The following is a 15,299-nucleotide window of genomic DNA, read 5'->3' as shown; positions in this document are numbered from 1 at the left end:
CTTCTTTTTGCATGCCACTCTCCCCAAATGGCCACTACTATTCTCTTGGTTTCAGTACTTGACCTTGATTTTTTGTTGTTGAACACCAAATTTATATCCACACTTTAGTCTATCATAATGGGAAAGTAATGCAAGAAACTCAAATTGAGATCATATAAACTCTTCCTTGCTCCTGAAAGCATCTTTTTTTCATACCTGATTTCAGTAAATAGGGTCCCATACCCAGTGGCCCAGACCAAATATCTCCGCGTCATCACGCCAACTTTTTCCTTTTCCCTTGCCTCTCACATCAGTTCAGCACAGAAAACTTACGTTTCTCTAATTAAAGTTAGCAGATGTACTGGCAGAGGGGAGGGGAGCCTATTTTCTTTAGAGGAACTTAAAATTGTTTTGTGTTTTATGTATCTGTGACTTTAAAAATTAATACAAACATGTTCTGGTTCATACTCACTGGAAATGGAATCCTACAACAGGATCTCAGGGCCTGAATTTGCCTTTGTGTTTATTATTGCTCTAGCACCGAATTGTATTACCTTAATTGTCTTGGCTGATTGGGAAAGAGTAGAGAAAACCCAAGAAGTAAATGACGCATCAAGTGAGAGCCAGATAACTTCACAATGTAGTGTATGGGTTAAAAATTCACTGAAGTTTAGGCCCTGGCCTGTTGGCTCAGGAGATGAGCGTTGACATAGCGTGTGGACTTCCCGGGTTCATTTGCCAGTCAGGGCACACATGAGAAGCGACCATCTGCTGCTCTTCCCCTCCCCTTTCCCCTTTGCTTTCTCTTCCCTTTTCATAGCCAGTGGCTCTAGCCCCAGGCACTGAGGATGGCTCAGTTGATTGAAGCATTGGCCCCAGATGGGGGGGTAGGATTGATCCCAGTTGGGAGCCTGTGGGAGTTTCTCTATCTCCCCTCCTCTCAGTTAAAAAAAAAAAAAGTTTACTGAGATTTGATAAAAGCAAAGTAGGAAGAGAAGTGAGTAACCATAGGGTATATAGCAGGTATATTATCAATACCTAAACAATATGAGGGAACACATGAGGATGTGAAACTTTTTTTAAACTTCAAAAAAGAATGTCCTTAAGCTTTGTCAAATAAAATATCAAGTCCATAGGGCAAAGTATTAGCATAGAGTAGGAACACTAAATTCTTTAACTAGTCTTTTAACACTTTCATTTCTAAATCCTATTTTTATTTGCCTAGAAAGTGAAAGTATCCCTAAAGGCATAGTCAAGTTCACCTTTACTGTAGTTATCATTGAAAGAACCAGCTGCATCAGCTAGCGTTACAGAAGGAAACCGATGATACACTCAAGAATATTAGAATGTTTGGTGGTGGTTTAGTAGAGGGAGTGGGCAGGTGGTGGTGAACGTATACTCATAACATAATCTGACTCAATATTACCATTAAACCTGAGCAACAGGCATGCCTTCTCCACTCCTACAAGGTATATAAAACCCTGCAAGGTACAGAGTTCACAGAGTTCATAGGGTCAAGGGGCATGGCCACAAGAACTCATCATGCCCTTCCTTCTATCTAGACCAGGGGTCTCAAACTCAACTCAGCATGTGGGCCGCAGAGCAAGATCACAACCGTTTGGCGGGCCGCACTAGGTCTACAAAAGGCAACTGTTAAGCAACACTTTTCTCACTGCAGTTGAAAACAAAAAAAAATCAGTACAACAAGCACAATCGTACATGCAGTTTACTCAGTGTCACAAATCGACCAGAAACTGTAGTTCGCATCACAACTGCTGTTAACTAAGCTAATATCTAGCTAGGATGCTAGAGAAATGAAAAATACAAGTAGGCCCCTAGGCTTACTTAATTTTATCCAAAATATTTTGAACTTCGTGGATTAGTCTGTGGGCCGCACAAAATTGTTCGGCGGGCCACATATGGCCTGCGGGCCGCGAGTTTGAGACCCTGATCTAGACCATGCTCTGGATAACTAGAATCCTGGATTTCCCCTCCCTAATGGCTACAAGTCTGCTTCCAGAACCTGCAAAGGCTTTCCCAGGATCCAAGCAGCCAGCACTGCTGGTGTGTACAACCCTATGTCTGGGGAATGCCAAGGAGCTGCTCTCTGCCAGGGGAGGGAGAGAGGGTAGCAGAACAGACTGGGTAGGAAAAGAATGGGGTGGGCTGCAGGCAGAAACCTGTTTATCCCCATGTTTCTACATTCCCGTATGGAACGTGGATGAACTGTAAATTTGAACTTGGCCCTTCAGATCATGAAAATAAATGGGTCAAAATAAGAGAATAGAACATATTATCTGATAGTTTGTTTTTAAGCAATTAGTTTTCAATAGTTAGGATATGGGCCTCCATTTGTACTCTTGCCCCAGGTCCCACAAATGATAATGACATCATTCTCCTCCATCTCTCAGATCACCTATCCAAACTCAACATTAAACTTAATCCGATGGGACAGAGAGGCCTCTGTTGATCTGGCCCAGCCTATAGAAAATACTGAAAAAGTGACAGTTGGGCACACCAGCCTACTTACTCACTTTGCTAAATTTCTATTGCACACTTATTGTACTAGAAGTAGTTCTTTACAACAGAGTTTTGTATGTACAATTATGCTGACTTTTTTCACATATGATAAATTTCTACCTAATGACAGTTCCTTGATAGTATATGGCAGTGGTCCCCAACCTTTTTTGGGCCACGGACCGGTTTAATGTCAGAAAATATTTTCACGGACCGGCCTTTAGGGTGGGATGGATAAATGTATCACATGACCGAGACAAGCATCAAGAGTGAGTCTTAGACGGATGTAACAAAGGGAATCTGGTCATTTTTTAAAAATAAAACATCATTCAGACTTAAATATAAGTAAAACGGAAATAATGTAAGTTATTTATTCTTTCTCTGCGGACCGGTACCAAATGGCCCACAAACCGGTACCAGTCCGCGGCCCGGGGGTTGGGGACCACTGGTATATGGGATGGAAGAAACTTTCCTCTACCCTCAAGGTACTTTTGACTGGTCTAATAATCAAATAGATGTGAGATAGATGAACAAGAGAAAATAACCAAATATAATACAGAGGTACATATGGAAACCCCATATGCATGAAAGCTTCAAAGACAAAGGGTAAATGAGGTATATATGACATTCTGAGCTCAGGATCACCATGGGGCTGCAGAGAGGAGGAAGGCAGGAGAATAAGAAGAGCAATTATCATTAATTAAGAAGTTTGCCCTTGACTTGTGGTGGCACAGTGGATAAAGCATCAACCTGCAACACTGAGGTTGCTGGTTTGAAAACCCAGTCTTGCCATTTCAGGGAACATACCAGAAGCAACTACTACTACAAGTTGATGTTTCCTATTGCCCCCCACTTCTCTCTCTCTCTTTCTCCTGTCTCTCTAAAATTTATAAATAAAAGCTTTTTTTAAAAAAAAGTTTGCCTTGCACTACAGATGGGTCAAAAAATAGCTTTCTCTGAAACTCTCTTATTCTGGCCAAGGCCCCTAATTTAATTCTTCCGGGTAGTTAAGGGGGGCGGGGGCATTCCTTTTGGGCCTGCAAGGGCTTCGTTGCCTTAGCTCAAAACAATCCACAAAAGTACATCTTGGAGATGTCTCATACAGTAGAACCCCTACAGTAGAAGCCGTATTTCATATTCCTCTTGAATATCCTCTCCAGATTCTCATATAGTATTATGTGTGTAATAAATATCAGTAACTATGATTGGATAAAATAAAATGACCTTTGCTACTAACCAAGATAAATGAATTAACTACAATTAATCAAAAGTATTGTCTTGCCCTAGCTGGTTTGCTCAGTGGTAGAGCATCGGTCCTGCATGTAGAAGTCCCGGGTTTGATTCCCGGCCAGGGCACACAAGAGAAGCGCCCATCTGCTTCACCACTCTTCCCCTTCTCCTTTCTCTCTATCTCTCTCTTCCCCTCCTGCAGCCAAGGCTCAATTGGTACAAACTTGGCCCGGGCACTGAGGATGGCTCCCTGGCCTCCACCTCAGTGCGCCAGAATGGCTCCGGTTGCAGCAGAGCAACGACCCAGAGGGGCCGAACATCGCCCCCCTAGTGAGCATGCCCGGTGGATCCTGGCCAGGCGCATATGGGAGTCTGTCTGTCTGACACCGACCCCTACCCCAGCCCCACTTCTCACTTCGGAAAAATAAAAAAATTAAAAAATATTGTCTTCACAACCTGACCATATAGTGGTGCAGTGATAGAGCGTTGACCTAGGTCCCTGAAGACCTAGGTTTGAAACCCTAAGGCTGCCAGCCTGAGCATGAGCTCATCTGGCTTGAGCATGGGGTCACGGTCTTAAGTGTGGGATCACACATGACCCCATTGTCACTAAAGTGCCTCAACTACAAGTTGATGCTTCTCATCTCTCTCTGTCACTTTCTTGCCAAAAAAATATTGTCTTTACTTTACATTTAGGTTTACAGTTCAACCCAGATCATATTTCCACTCAGTAGCATTTGATGTTTCTCACAGTCTAACAGTATCAACTATAAAATCAAATATGCATGAGTCTAAAAAACACACTAGGATTAAATTAACATAACCCTATATGTTCATCAAAAGCAAAAATATTAATTTGTTTATAAGAAAACATGTAGTCATCAAATGAATCATAAGAAAAATTACTGACTTGTTCTCCCCAACAAATATAGCCTCTAATTACAACATGTGCAGAAACACACACTGGCCAGGCCTCAACACCCTTCCCTTCCCCCATCCCAGTTATGTATGTATCTAGTAAGAAAATACTTGGGAAAAAATAAAACAGGATTTGTTCAACCATGTGCAGTTTTCTCTGGAGCTAAAGATAGCATGTTTTATAGTTGCATGGCAACAGAAAACAACTGAAGATGACAGGTGGGCAACGAAGTAACTCAATTTACATAGATGAAATTCAAAGACTTAAGAAATAATTGGAAATAGAGAACTGGAACATGGGAAGAGGCAATGGAGGTGAAGTGGTATAGTGGGAAATATAAAGTTAATAATCAGTAATGACAAATAGGTGTTCTTGAGCACCTACTATGTGATTAGCTTAATGCTCAGTCTTTTACACAAATTATTATTTTCATTTTAGAGAAAGAAGAAGAGAGAGACATCAATTTGTTGTTCCACTTATTTATACATTTATTGGTTGATTCTTGTATGTGCCCTGAACGGGATCAAACCTGCAACATTGGTTTATCAGGTTGACGCTCTAACCAACTGAGCTACCCGCCCAGGGCTTTACATACATTGCTATCCGTGGATACTTGGAGGAAACTGCATGGCAAGAAATCAAAATTATTCTGCATCTCCAAGGTCATGGTAAATAAAATAGTAAAGAATCAGGAACAGATGTGAACAGTAAGCTAATTGAATGTAAGTTCTTCTACAATAACAAATATGGAAGGGCTGCATGGGATCGAGAAACCAGCCGCATCTAAAACTCACATATTATAATCATTCAAGAACTATGTACAAAACTGAAAATAGTAATTAGCTGATATATACTGAAAAGCCTTTGATGGCTCTTTCAGGCTTGGGCAAATAATTTCCTTTGTACAGAACCCAAATAGTACATAGAGTAAAAGATATTTTCAATGAGAACAATAACCTAAATAAACTTTTGAAGATAATCCCAGTGACTTTAAGGTCAAGATATAACAAAGACAAAAAGAAATATAAATAATTTTTCTAAGAAAAATGTTCATTTAAGAGTAGGAATTCTAGAGTAATTAATTTACATATCAAAAAATATAAAGTCGGCCCTGGCTGGTTGGCTCAGCGGTGGAGCGTCGGCCTGGCGTGCGGGGGACCCGGGTTCAATTCCCGGCCAGGGCACATAGGAGAAGCGCCCATTTGCTTCTCCACCCCCACTCCCTCCTTCCTCTCTCTCTCTTCCCCTCCCGCAGCCAAGGCTCCATTGGAGCAAGGATGGCCCGGGCGCTGGGGGTGGCTCCTTGGCCTCTGCCACAGGCGCTAGAGTGGCTCTGGTCGTGGCACAGCGACGCCGGGGGGGGGGGGGGGGGGGGGGGGGGGGGGGGGGCAGAGCATTGCCCCCTGGTGGGCAGAGCGTCGCCCCTGGTGGGCGTGCCGGGTGGATCCCATTCGGGCGCATGCGGGAGTCTGTCTGACTGTCTCTCCCCGTTTCCAGCTTCAGAAAAATATAAAAACAAAAACACAACAACAACAACAAAAATATATAAAGTCTGGGGTCACTCTACTATCCATTTGCTGGGGGAGAAAGTAGTAGATTATATCAGGACCTAAATATCATTAGCTGATGATGAGATTATTGTCTCCAACTGTTCCATTTTCTTATTAATTTTGAGAGAAAGAAGGAGAGAAACATCAATCTGTTGTTCCACTTATTTATGCATTCATTGGTGAATTCTTGTGCGTGCCCTCACTGGGGATCAAACCTGCAACCTTGGCATGTCAGAACAATGCTCTAACCAACTCAGCTACCAGGCCAGGGTCTAACTCTTCCATTTTAAACTTGAAATACATGCAAATAAAAGAGTCTCAAACATATCAAAATTTCATTTTGCTCCTCAGTTTTATTGGAAAATTCTAGTAACTTTTGTCCAAAAATATTTTGTCACATTTGGTAATTAAAATGAAACCACTGAACTTACCCAGAAAGATTTTTAAATTAAGATTTTAATATAAAAATTGATCATTATAATATAATCTCAGTGATTTAAGATAAAAGAATTCAGGTTTTGCCCTGGCCAGGTAGCTCAGGAAATAGAATGACATTCTGGTGAGCCAAGGTCATAGGTTCTGTCCCTGGTCAGGGCACATATTAGAAGCAACCAGTGATTGTACAACTAAATGAAACAACTAAGTGGAACAACTAGTTGATGCTTTGCTCTCTTTCTCTCTCCCTCCCTCTCTGTCTTTCTCAAATCAATGGGGAAAATAATAATTCAGGCTTTGCTGTAATTTTAGCAGAGAAAGTGCTGAAGTTTGTATCTGTCAAACAGAATGCACAGAATGTTGATTTACATGGCATGGATATACACTGAACATCCAAATGGAATTTTTAAGTGGGCATCCTGCTTTTCATTTTTCTTTCTAAAGCCAAGGAAACAAATAGGAATGGTAAATACATATATTCAAGTTATCTTTATTATATAATAGTAATTGACTATGATTTTCAGCAAATTGTTTAATCCCTCTTGGCTAATTTTTCATACTTAAAAATAATAACTTTTTTTTTTAAGTGAGAGAGAGAGACAGATAGGGACAGACAGACAGGAAGGGAGAAAGAAATGAGAAGCATCAATTCTTTGTTGCAGCACCTTAGTTATTCATTGATTTCTTTCTCATATGTGCCTTAACCCAGGGCTCCAGCTAAGCCAATGACCTCTTGGTTAAGCCAGCAACCTTGGGCTTCAAGCCAGCGACCTTTGGGCTCACACCAGCAAGCATGGGGTCATGTCTATGATCCCACACTCAAGCTGGTGAGCCAGTGCTCAAGCCGGCAACCTCATGCTTTCAAGCCTGGGTCCTCAGCGTCCTAGGCCAACACTCTGTGGCACCGTCTGTCAGGCATATAATAACTTCTTATGATTAATATAAAAGTTACATGAAACAACATTTGTAGATCAGGTGGTATAGTACCTACAGTAAATGATTAAGAAATAACAGTTATTATTGCAAAATAGATGTTTATGATGAAAATTAATGACATACTATAAAATCCTATAGTATTTCTGAATCAAATACATGTCTACATTTGATAATAGTTTTTATGTGCATATTTCATTGTCTTCTTAAACTTTGAAAATAGATTATCTAAACATGATATATGTTTAATTATTCAAAATAACAAATCAGAACATTTTATTCCAAACATTTTGGATCAAGAAAAGTTTATTTAAATAGTTATATAAGTTATAAGAGAAACATTAAAAAAAAAACCTTGCAATTCAATCATTTTGGAGTGTAATAGAAATTTTCAATAATTATTCTAATCACATTTTAGCTGCTCATTAAGTCAAACCTAAAGTATATTTAATTAGCAAATAAGTATTTCAAGTTTTAAACTAAACTGGAAAATAATCTATCTTCATGAAACACTATATCTGCTATTTAATTCTCTATAGTCAGTCTACTTTTTCTAAATTCTTTAAATTGATTATGTTTTAAAGCTATTTTGAACCCTGTCCAGTTAGATCAGTTATTTACACTTAGAGCGCCAACCCAAAACACCAAGGTTGAGGCTTTCTTCCCTGGTCAGGCTCATACAGAAAGTGAGTAATGAATGCACAGCTAACTGGAACTACAAATGAATGTTTCTCTCTCTAACTCTCTCTCTTTCTCTAAAATCAATCAATAAAAAATATGAGCCTGACCAGGCGGTGGTGCAGTGGCTGGAGTGTCGGACTGGGATGCGGAAGACCCAGGTTCGAGACCCCGAGGTCGCCAGCTTGAGCGTGGGCTCATTTGGTTTGAGCAAAGCTCACCAGCTTGGACCCAAGGTCACTGGCTCAAGCAAGGGGTTACTCGGTCTGCTGAAGGCCCACGGTCAAGGCACATATGAGAAAGCAATCAATGAATAACTAAGGTGTCACAACGAAAAACTGATGATTGATGCTTCTCATCTCTCTTTGTTCCTATCTGTCTGTCCCTATCTATCCCTCTCTTTGACTATCCATCTCTGAAAAAAAAAAATTTGCAGTCTGCCTCCTAGGACCTTTTTGTTTTTGTGACAGAGACAGAGAGAGGGACAGATAAGGACAGACAGACAGGAAGGGAGAGAGATGAGAAGAAGCATCAATTCTTTGTTATGTTATTTTAGTTGTTCATTGATTGCTTTTTTTTTTGTGGCAGAGACAGAGAGAGTCAGAGACAGGGACAGATAGACAGGAAGGGAGAGAGATGAGAAACATCAATTCTTTTTTGCGGCTTTTTAGTTGTTCATTGATTGATTTCTCATATATGCCTTAACCAGGGGGCTTCAGCAGACCAAGTGACCTCTTGCTCAAGCCAGCGACCTTGGGCTCAAGCTGGTGAGCCTTGCTCAACCCAGATGAGCCCATGCTTAAGCTGGCGACCTCGGAGTCTCCAACCTGGGTCCTCCGCGTCCCAGTCCGATGCTCTATCCACTGCACCACCACCTGGTCAGGCCATTGATTGCTTTTTCATATGTGCCTCAACCAGGGGGCTGCAGCTGAGCCAGTGATCCCTTGCTCAAGCCAGCAACCCTGCACTCAAGCTGGTGAGCACACACTCAAGCTGAATGAGCCCATGCTCAAGCCTGCAACTTCTGGGTTTCGAACCTGGGCCTCTGACTCCCAGGTTAACACTCTATCCATTGCACCACTGCCTGGTCAAGCTATTTTCTTTTTCTTTCTTTCTTTCTTTCTTTCTTTCTTTCTTTCTTTCTTTCTTTCTTTCTTTCTTTCTTTCTTTCTTTCTTTCTTTCTTTCTTCTTTCTTTTTTTATAAATTTTTATTTTTATGTGTTTATTTATTTTTTAGAGAGAGACAGGAAGAGAGGGGGAAGAGGAGAGATGAAGAATCATCAACTCTTGTTTGTGTCTCTTTAGTTGTTCATTGATCGCTTCTCATATGTACCTTGACTGGGGGCACAAGCTGAGTCAATGACACCTTGCTTAAGCCAGCGGCCTTGGGTTCAAGTCAGTGACCTTGGGCTCCTACCCTGCAACCTTTTGGGCTCTAGCCAGCTATCTTAGAATCGTGTCTATGATCCCACACTCTAGCGGGCAATTTCTGAGTTTCAAACCAGGGGCCTCAGCATCCTGGGTCAAAGCTCAATCCACTGTGCCACTACTGGTCAGGCTCTATTTTCTTACTGAAACAGAAAATTTAAATTTTACCACCTTTATGGTTGTTAAAATAAAAGATGGTTTTATTTGCCTGACCAGGCGGTGGCACAGTGGATAGAGCATCAGAATCGGATGCGGAAAGACCCAGGTTCGAGACCCCGAGGTCACCAGCTTGAGCGCGGGCTCATCTGGTTTGAACAAAGCTCACCAGTTGTACCCAAGGTCGCTGGCTTGAGCAAGGGGTTAGTCGGTCTGCTGAAGGCCCACGGTCAAGGCATATATGAGAAAGCAATCAATGAACAACTAAGGTGTCGCAATGAAAAACTAATGACTGATGCTTCTCATCTCTCTCCATTCCTGTCTGTCTGTTCCTCTCTCTGACTCTCTCTGTTAAAAAAAAAAAAAAAAAAAGATGGTTTCATTTTATTGACATCTTATTCTAAGTTTGTAACAAACAGACATTTTCTTTCTGGGAATTAAAATATATTCCCCCAAAGAAAGTTTATCCTGTCCTCTGCCATTATAGCATTTTCTCATATACCAGAATCTTGAATGTTTTGAAATGATCCACTGTGCCATAAAAATTCAAGGCAAAATATTTAGATACAGTATCTGGCATTTAATAAGTGCTAAATGTTTGTTGAAATGAGTTTCCCCTTTCTTTTCCATTTCTATTGCTAACTTTTACGCAAGCCTTCATAATCTCTTCACACAATTATATTGTCTTCCAACTGGTATCATTTCTCCTGTGCTTTATCTGTCTATTCACCTGCCACAAAGAAGACACTCATTGCCTCCCAAAATAAAAGCAAGCAACCTCCCCAGTTTCAGGAACCACTAGGTTTATATTTTTTCCTGGTTTTTACTGTTTTGATAATATGAATTGAAAGAAGGAATATTAATACCACTTGGGGAGAACCTCAACCAAAGAAATTGGAAATATATAGTAAATGATTCCCCCCCCCCTTTTCCATTCATTTTGGATGTTGGCACTAACCCTCTAAGTGTGATTTAAAAAGAAATTTTATGACCTTTTTATTCATTTCTAGGATGGGAGGAATAACATTTTTGTTTTCTTATGTGATTCTCTTTGAAAATGTGCAGTATGGCCTGAACAGGTGGTAGTGCAGTGGATGGAGCATCAGACTGGGACACTGAGGACCCAGATTCAAAACCCTGAGGTCGCTGGCTTGAGCACGGGCTCATCTAGTGTGAGCAAGGCTCACCAGCTTGAGCCCAAGGTCACTAGCTTGAGCAAGGGGTCGCTCAGTCTGCTGTACCCCACCCCCAGGTCAAGGCACATATGAGAAAGATACTAATGAACAACTAAGGTGCCGCAACGAAGAGTTGATGCTTCTCATCTCTCTCCCTTCATGTATGCCTGTCCCTATCTGTCCCTCTCTCTGTCTCTCTCTATCTCTGCCACACAAAAAAAGGAAATATGCAGCATGAAGTTTCTGAAAAATAAAATTTTTACCCTTGAAAGGAAAAAAAATCACTTATCTATGAGTGATCCTAGTAAACTTAAATCTGATTGTTACTTCCTTGTTTATTTTCTTTTACTTTTTAGAGAGAGAGGAAAGGTGAGAGGGAGAGAGACATTGATTTGTTGTTCCACTTATTTATGCTTTAGTTTATTCTTATTTGTACCCTAACTGGGTATCAAACCAAAACCTTGGCATATCAGGACACCTTTCTAAACAACTGAGCTACCTGGTCAGGGCGACTTCCCTTTTTAAAACTGCTTGTTTTCTATTGTTTACTACAGCAGTTCTCACCATCAGCATCACCCAGGAACTTTTTATAAATGCATATTCTCAGGCCCACCCCAAACCCATAATCCATGTTTTAGGAAGCTCTCCAGGTGACTCTGATGAGCCCTAAATGTGGGGACCACTTGCTTATAAGATGAAAAATAAACACCTGAGGGATAGCATATAACACCAGTTCCGCACCTAATCCCCTCTCCTCTCCCCTATCAAACCCTATATTTTAACCCTGTTAAAGCGCAGGCAGTTCCCTAAATATTACTGCCCTTTGCTCATGGTACTCCTAGAAAGCACTCTCCCTACGTGGCAGCCTGATAACGCCCTGCTCACTTTTTAAAATTCATGTCAACGGTATCTGAAGTATTGTAGGAGGTATGAATATACAGGGTGTCTGGTAAATCCCAATAGGAAAATCAGAATGCAAAGTCTTAGGATTTGGGAGGAAGGGCATGTCCTCTGTGGCCAGCAACCATTTTCCCTGTGACAAGCTCCTTGCTAACGGGTGCTGGTAGAGGCTCACCAAGCAATGGTGGGACACCAAATGCTTATGCAACCTAAGCTGCTCTTCCTGAATTGAATGCTACTTTGTCGACCAAATCATAAAGTTGAAGCATGTGCTCCATTATTAATGGAATTAATAATGCACTCCATATAATAGAAATTATATGGCAAGACTGGTGCTAAGTAAAGACTAGTCACAAAGGAGGAAAAAGCACAGGCCTGGATTTGCACAGTATAGTGGCATCAGCCTGAAATGGAAAGCTACTTACATCCCACTTGGGGTGGCCCTGGAGCACATGGTGAAGGAAAATGCCCTTCCCCCCAGTGTGCAGAACTTTGGGCAGTTCACTTGATTGTCCACCTTGCATGGAAAGAGAAATGATCAATCTATTCACTCTGACCACATACCCCTAACCACTCTAGATGATAATGTAAATTGACAAGAGAATCCTTAAGGCAGGGGTTGGGAACCTATGGCTCGCAAGCCAGATGTGGCTCTTTTGATGGCTGCATCTGGCTCACAGACAAATATTTAATAAAAATAATAATAATAACATTAAAAATATAAAATATTCTCATGTATTACAATCCATTCATTTCCTACCGCTCATGTTCATGGTTGCGGGTGGCTGGAGCCAATCACCTCCGGGACACCAAATTTTTATTGGATAATGCATAAGGTACATGGGTTGTTGTATGACTTTCCCGGAATTACATTTTAAAATATGTGGCGTTCATGGCTCTCTCAGCCAAAAAGGTTCCTGACCCCTGCTTTAAGATTTTGGGAGGAGCCCAAGGACACAGAACCCCAGGCACTGCTTAAACACCATTGATCATTCTTGTTTGCTTCTATCCATGTGGCAAAATCTTTGGGAATATACCCTAAGAATCCCAAAACACTAATTTAAAAGAATAAATGCACCTCTATGTTCATTACAGTTATTTTCTATAGTCAAGATCTAGAAACTGTCCAAGTGCCCATGCCCACCATGAGTAGATAAAAAAGCTGTGGTAAGCCCCCAGGGCTGGGGTGGTGGAGGAGATGCGCTGAGACAATCCTCCCTACCCCCACATTCCTGCAAACATGGCGCTCCCAATGCCTGGAGCGTGTGGGGCTGGGGCCTGCCACCTGCCCTGCCAGCTACCCCACACCCTGCCAGCAAGGGGCCCTGGGGCCTGAGGTGGGAGAAGGGAGCATCTGAATGATGTGCACTGGTTCTGCTCTCCCTGTGTAAATTCACAGAGAAACATGAATAGATAACAACAGAAAATGTTATTGGAAAAGTGGTAACCAGCAATTTTGCACAGGAAGCTTTGGGAGATGTTGTTTACTATAGTCTGAAATTGGAACAAAATTAAACGAACAAGATGAGTTTGGTGCTTTGGAAAGTGTGAAATCTACTAGTGAACTCTATTTTCCCCTATCAGAAGAAGTAACTGAAATTAATGAAGCTCTTGCAGAAAATCCAGGACTTGTCAACAAATCTTGTTATAAAGATGGTTGGCTGATCCAGGTGATACTGAGTAACTAGATGAACTAATGAGTGAAGAAGCATATGACAAATACATAAAATATATTGAGAAGTAAAAATGGAATCCCCCTAAATAAATTAGTATGAAACAAACAAAAAAGCTGTGGTATATATACATAATGGAATACCACACAGCTGTAAAAAAGGAAATCTTACCTTCTGCAATAGCATGGATAGATCTGGAGATTGTCGTGCTAAGTGAACTAAGCCAGTCAGAGAAAGACAAGTACCACATGATCTCACTTATATGTGGAATCTAATGAACAAATTACACTGATGAACAAAATAGAAAGCGAGACACGGACACATGCAACAGACAGCCGTCAGAGGGGAGGAGGGTTGGGAACTAGATGATAGAAAGGGATTAAGCAAAAGAAAAAAAACATAAATATACAACACATGGTGTGGTGATAGCCAGAGGTAAAAGGTGGAGGGAAGATAGGTGGAGGTGGGCAAAAGTAGGGGGCAAATAGGGTGAAAGAGCCTTTGCTTGGGGGATGGACATACAATGCAGTGTGAAGGTGATGTTTTATTGAGTTTCACACCTGAACCTGTACCGCAATAAATTCAATTAAATAAAAAATAATAAAATGCAAAAAATAAAACAAAAAAACACTTTGTGAGAGTTTAACCTTTAAATCCTTAGTGAGAAGCACGTTGAGAGAAGTAAATCACCAGTCCAAGGGCTTTAAAGTGAAAGAGGAGGAGGAATAAATAGCCAGGACTCCCAGTCAGCCTACATTTGTTTCCATCGTACTTTCTGACACCAAGGCTTTGTGTTGCCCTGGTAGTAACGCTCTGTGGTTATCAGCACCTGCAACCTGGGCTGTAGCTTCCAATTTCAGAAGTGAAGCTGCTTGCAAGTCTGTTACAAGATAAGCAGGAGAAAGGCAAGAAACAAACTTAAACTTTCCTCCAAGGAGTCCTCTCACTGCTCCCTCACCAGCCTGCCACCCATCAACCCTGAGGGATTAGTTCAAGGCAGCCTAAATCTAAGATTCCTCCCGTTTCCACCTAACCATAACTTTTCCAGAGTTGATGATCAGAGAGGAAGCTAGCAGCTTCTGTTGTTTTCCTATTTTGACCAGAAACTTGAAATCCTCAAATTCTTATGAATCTAATGCCTGGCATATACATAGTTTGCTCTTAAATTCTTAAATATTGAATGACTAGATCCTAGCACTGAGGCCTGAAACTAGGATTCTAAATTCAGTTTTAACAAAAAAGATGCTATGACTCAGAATAGCTAATATTTACTACTGAGCCAGGACTATTAAGAGTGCTTACTTAAGTGAGGGAATACATTTAAGAAATGAAAACAACTATTATTACCTTCTGTATTCTGAGTGGGAAATAAGAAGCATACTTACTACTTTACAATAACAACATGATTTAAGTGCTCACTATATGTGATAGTTGTGTCAGCTTGACAAGGCTAAGGGATGCCTAGAGAACTGACAAGACATTATTCTGGGTGTGTCTGTGAGGGAGTTTATGGAAGAGATTAACATTTGTTGAATACATAAGAAAAGAGATCTGCTCTCACCTATGTGGGTGGACATCATCCAATCCATTGAAGGCTACCATAGAAAAAAAGGGGAAGGAAGAGCAAATCTCTCCCTCTCTTCTTAGGATGTCCATTTATTCCTGCCCTGGTTCATCGAAGCTCCTGGTTCTGGGGCCTTCAGACTCTGGGACTTACACTCGAGG

The sequence above is a fragment of the Saccopteryx leptura genome, chromosome 3 (assembly GCF_036850995.1).
Source record: "Saccopteryx leptura isolate mSacLep1 chromosome 3, mSacLep1_pri_phased_curated, whole genome shotgun sequence".
Lineage (NCBI taxonomy): Eukaryota > Metazoa > Chordata > Mammalia > Chiroptera > Emballonuridae > Saccopteryx > Saccopteryx leptura.
This window is presented reverse-complemented; position numbering follows the sequence as displayed.